This window comes from Ochotona princeps, chromosome X (assembly GCF_030435755.1).
Source record: "Ochotona princeps isolate mOchPri1 chromosome X, mOchPri1.hap1, whole genome shotgun sequence".
NCBI lineage: Eukaryota > Metazoa > Chordata > Mammalia > Lagomorpha > Ochotonidae > Ochotona > Ochotona princeps.
Genome location: NC_080865.1, coordinates 2974304 through 2979913, shown reverse-complemented (window position 1 = coordinate 2979913; position 5610 = coordinate 2974304). Strand labels below are relative to the sequence as shown.

The 5610-nt window shown below is 51.5% G+C and overlaps 1 non-coding gene across 1 annotated transcript; it reads left to right on the top strand.

Moving 5' to 3' along the window:
- Positions 1-3606: 3606 nt before the first annotated feature.
- TRNAV-UAC (transfer RNA valine (anticodon UAC)) lies at positions 3607-3679 on the top strand. The gene has a single exon. It is a non-coding gene; the product is annotated as a tRNA-Val (tRNA).
- The last annotated feature ends 1931 nt before the right edge of the window (positions 3680-5610 follow it).

Sequence of the window (5610 nt, the reverse complement as noted above, 5' to 3'; positions counted from 1 at the left end):
AGGGGTTGGGACAAGTGGACCGGCTTCTGCGCTGCCTTGAGGGCTTACCTGAGTCAGGAGCTGAATGTGGAACCAGTCGGCCGGATTTGTACTTCTCTGGGCTGCATTCAGAGCCATGGCAGCAGAGAGACTCAGACCTAATTGGCTGTGGCTTTGCCAAGTACAAGGATCCTTCAGAAAGGCTGTAGGGGGGAAATGCAATTAAGTAAGTATATTTGGGTGCAAAACATTTTGGGAATCACTGCATCATTTACCCACGGTATATATTACAGTTTTGAGAGCAGTTGGTGTCCCTTCAAAGTTCCATGTATTGGTCTTATACTAATGGTCAATGAATTTGTGCCAACATTTAACTCATTAAGGACGGGAACTTGCTCTCACTGTGTATCCAGGATATGCGCCCACAGTGGCAGGTCTTTTACATCAATGGAGGATGCCCTCAGACTGTGCACTTACAAAACCGTGAGCAAGAATGGCTTTTCCCTTTTTAGTTTGCTCCCACCAGGTTATTTTAGTTGTAGCGAAGGAAAGCTAACTAATGCATTTTCCACAAACTTTCTGAAGACCCCTCATCAAAGGAGGCAATGAAGGGACAAACAAATGACTACCGAGGGCCAGCTGTTTAGTTGGTGGGAAAGACACTTGCACCCCTGTTGGAGCAGATGGCTCCTGACTCCAGCTTCCTGTTTCTGCTGGCCCTGGAAGACAGTCGTGATGGCTCAAATCATTGGGTTTCCGCCACTCACACAGGAGACCTGCGTTGAGTGCCTGCTACCAGCTGCAGGCCTGGCCCAGTGCTGGCTGTGGTGGTATCTGGGGAGTGAACCAGTGGATTGGCCTGCTGGCTCACTTTCTTTTTTTATTTTTAACGACCACAGAATTTGAGCTGCGTAAAAGCGAATAACAAGGGACCATAAAAACGCAGGTGGCCCAAAACAATCCACGTTCACTACGATGCATTGCTGTTTCAACATAAACATGGTGAGTTCTGCTATAATGGGGCCATGACTCACTTTCCTTAGTAAACACTTAATAACCTCGGAAAGGCAAACTCCAATAGTTTCTAAATGAAATCAGCTAAACTAAGATCTGAAGTTCAGGGCCTGGGGCTGTCGTTTCTTTGATCAACTTACCCTTTTGTTAATGAAACCCAACACTGAGCAAGCAATGCTAAACCACCTGAGAAATCAGGGATCTCCAGAAGTTTCCAGTGAGTTCTAATGTGTATTAGTTCATGTATTTGGTCTAGAGTTGCTCAGATGCCTGTGGTGATAGGCCTCCCATAGCGGGCTGAGCAGCTTGATGTGGTGGGCACAGCCACGGCCACCTGAGGCAGCCCGACTCAGACGCTTTCAAAGTGAAAGTCAACCTGTTTGTTTCCAGCAGGCCCTTGGCTCCTCCTTTTGAAGATTTCACTTAAAAATATTAAAAGGTGTCTTCCCTGGCATGCCTACAAAATACGACAAGAGTCCAGTGCCACCCTTTTAGGAATCACACATAGCCTTGAGGACTCCCCTTAAGCACTCTGCTTTCCGAGTGTAAGCCCAGCCCTGCCTCCTCCCGCCTACCGATGGCCAGCACGTCCTGCAACGTTTGCGGCTGAAAAGCAGTCAGCCTGCCTCGCCGCGGCCTCCTCCCGGGGCCTCTGCCCGGCGGCACGGCCTACACAGCACACCGGCCTTTCCTGACAAGGCACTATATACCTCCAGAGGGGCAAGGAGAGTGGAACCCAGGTTTGCCTCCAGGTCAGAATGGAAAGAAAAAGGGGGGTGAAGGGGGCAAGAACTTGTCTAAAGGCAGAACCGTGGGTTGCAGGCATCTGAGTGGCACCAGCTTGCTTTCTCCTTGGACTGTCAAAGTGGGAATCTGGCTACAGCCTGCAGTTGACAAACCCACCTGTCCAGCTAGGGGCAGACAGGAAGCTGGAGGGACAGCAAAGCATGCCCGAGAGACACAACCCGTCTCCAGTGGTGCGTGTCATTTTAGGGCCAATCTTGGCAACCTTATCTTGGATTGATGGGGGTTGGGAATCAGGCAAGGTACACTCTTCATCGGTCCTCCAGGAGTCAGTCAGCTCACTGACCAGCAGTAAACATGGAGCATGTATGAATTTCTCCTATGATGGCTGCTCACTCATGGTTCACAAGCAAAGGCGGCAAGCGCTCAAGATGCCTTTGTAACTGTACCAGCCCCAGGGGAACAGTACAGGGCAGTGAGCACAAAGGAAGCTGAGTACCAGAAGGCCCATCACTGGCGCGGGCCTGTCTATTTCTGCGGCGTGGGGAAGAAAAACACATGGCAGATATGTGCCTCTGCTTTCCTGTATCTGCCTCTTTTCCTGCCTGGAAAATGGGGTTGTCCTTCAGAACCCGAGGTGGAAGCAGGAGTGCCTGGTGCAGTGCTTGCACCTCGCAAAGGCAGCGCGAGACTTGGGAGGTAAGGCGGGGCACTGCAGACCACCCACCTGCTCCCTCCAGGGCTTCCCAGGGCTGGCTGAGGGGCGGTGCCTGCAAACGGCCCAGATCACCTCTCCCTCACCCCGCCTCCGAGGACGCAGCCTGCAGGTCGCGAGGGCCCTCAGAAGAGACTGCTCCGAAGCACCTTACCCAGCTTGAGGACAGTGAGCAAGTCCTGGGACGGCGAGGCGGCTGCAGCCTCAAGCCCTGGAGAAGACAAGAGGCTGACAATGAGAAGCAAAAAGCCAGTCCTCGCAGGGGCTTCCCCAGGCCACGGGGCAGGAGGCAGGCGGCAGGGGCAGCAGCTCGGGGCTGTTTCCAGGCCCTTCAAGTAGCTCTTGAAGTTCCTAGCACCTCAGGAGCAAGAGCCTGGGCTCGGCCGCGCTGTGCACTGGCCCCTGCAGTTGTGCTGCAGGCACTCCGCGTCCTCAGCAGCTCTCCCGGGGCGGCCTGGCCGTTACCCCTGACCCCCAGGCCGAGACAAATGGCATTCACCCCAAGCCCTGTAACCTTGAGCCCCACGGTGGCCTCAGGAGGGGAAGAACGTGGGGCAAGGTCCAGGGGATGGCTAGAAGCAGGCTAGCCAGCAGCCGGACTTTTCCAACCTGGGCAAAACAGACGCCCACGTAACAAATGTCCTCCGGGCCACCCGACGGCTCCGCGCTGCCTCAATCTTTGCTTCCGAAGGGAGTGCCTGTACTCCGTGTTCCTCCTCAAGACCTCCATCGAGGCCAGCAGGAGCGACAGTCTGACTTAGGAGCAAGTCAGTCAGCTCGCTCAGGCTCAGTTTTCTGGAAAACGGGAAAGGTCGCGTCCTTCACCAGCGGAGGGAAGCGCCGGCGCCCAAGCCCCAGCTGAGGAACAGTTGACGGATAAGGTAATTAGGAGGGCGGCGCTCTCGACCAGGAAGACGACTACGTCCCCGGCCTCACTGAGGCTCGCGGAAGACACGACTCCAGGAGGCCGGGAGGGCTAAGGGCACCAAAACGCCCAGGCCTAAAACAGTTTAGCCGCGTCCGCCGCGCGCCCTACGGGAGGCGGGGCCAGGCGGGGGCGGGGCCTGGGCGGTGGCACAGGGGCGGGAACTGACCTAAGCGGTGAGGCTGCAGTGAGACTATGAATACGCTAAAAATGCCACAGCTTTCAGGAAGGTTCCGTAGTGTAGTGGTTATCACGTCTGCTTTACACGCAGAAGGTCCTGGGTTCGAGCCCCAGTGGAACCAAGCTGAGGAAAAGCTTGTATTTTCTTTTTCTCCCTTTGTCAATCCCTGAATAAGAAACGAGAATAGAAAAAAGACAAAACTACTCATCTTTTTACATCACAAAGGTGAAGAAGTAACAGCCCATTGTCTAACCTGAGAAATAGGTCAAAGTGTGCGTAGGGCTAATTAGCAGTCCTCAGGGCAACCCGGCCCAGTCAGCCACGCCCCTCGCCCTCCTTCAGGTGCTCTGTGCAAACCTTGGAAAATTGGGCGCTCTCGCAGGTTTTCTAATGCCTCCAACCCAAACGTGGCAACACAGCAACACTTCGACTGTATCGAATTATTACACGCTTATTATGATCACGATAGAAAGTTTCATTTGGCACTAAGCTCTAAAATACAGCGTAGCGGAAAAAAAAAAAACCGTATTCCATCTCATTACCATACGTATTCATTCAGGAAAATACTTAATTGAGTGGTGGGTGGGACAGTTACAGCGCAAAGATGGGCATTACTGCTTTACTTGTAATAAGGAAATACGGAGATAATTTAAACAGCCAAGGTTAGGAGGCTGGCTTTTCTTTTTAAATACAGCAGTGCGGTTAGTGGAATAGAAATTCCTAAATACCAAACACCTCTGCTTCCTTTTGCTTCTCTTAGCTCGTTCCTTGTAGTTTCACTGGGGGGAGGGGAAGGCGGTGTAGGCGTTATTGCACTTTTTAAAACACTGGCCTTTTTCAGCTTTGAAAGCAGGAACAAAGGAAAGCTGTCTGGGGCCCCACAGTCTACCAATGGTGGCAAAGAAAAGACGAAGGAGGCGCTCAAGTTTTTTCCTTTGCCTTTCGCCTTGCTCTTTGGCTAACACAGCATGTAAACTTGCATCCTGGTCTAGCCCGGGTAGAACGCGTGCCTTTCCCTTTCAGCCGCGATCACTCCACTGACTTCAGTTTTTCTCTTCGCTCCTAGCTCCGTAGGGCTCAGGCAATTTGCAATGTTGTGCAACAGATCTCCACACTCAGCCACCTTGCCAAACTGAACTCAATATTCATTAAATAACTCTGTCTTTCCTCTTGTCAACTTTCCCCTCAAATGGCTCTATGGTAATCATAAATATTGTCAAGCATGCCAGGAACGCTTCACATATTTATCATTCCATTTAAGCCTCAAAACAACTCTGTGAAGTTGCCATTCTTAGCATTATCTCACCAAAGAAAAACTGAGGTGCTTTCAGCTACCTAACTTGGCTTAAGATCACAAGTGGCGGGGTTGAGATTTGTTTGATGATCTGTGCCTAAGCCTACCAGGCTATACCATCTCTCCTTATTTATTCGTGTACTTATTTGCTTATTTGAAGGACAGAGTCATACAGAGAAGGAGAGACAAAGAGAAAGAGAGACCTTCCATCCTCTTTTTCACTCCCCAAATGGCCTCAACAGCCAGGACCGGGCCAGACCACAGCCCAGAGCTTCATCTGGGCCTCCCAGGAGGTTGCAGAAACTCATGAACCTGGACCATCTGCCACTACTTTCCCAGGCACATTAGCAAGGAAGTAGATCCAAAGTGGAGCATCTGGAACCCGAACCATCACCCATATGGGACACCTGAAATGCCATAATGCTGGCCTTTCCTTTTTTATTTAACCAGCCCTCCTACATGGCCTTTAAACTGTTCCCAGGGCTTTGCTATTACAAGTAACACAGCAATGCACATCGACACACTCCCTCCCTCTGCCCCGGCCACCAAATTTAGTATTATCTTGAGTGAATAGTCGCAAGCATGCTGCCAAGTTGTTTATGAAAAGGGGAATCTGACATCTTCATATGGCTCAAGAATGTTAGTGCTTATTTGGCTGGAAATTGATATCCAGGTCATTGCTGGAAGGTGATAGAAGAGATCAAGACCCGGGGCCTTCTCATCATTCCCCTGCATTGCTTCCTTCACAGTAGCATCAA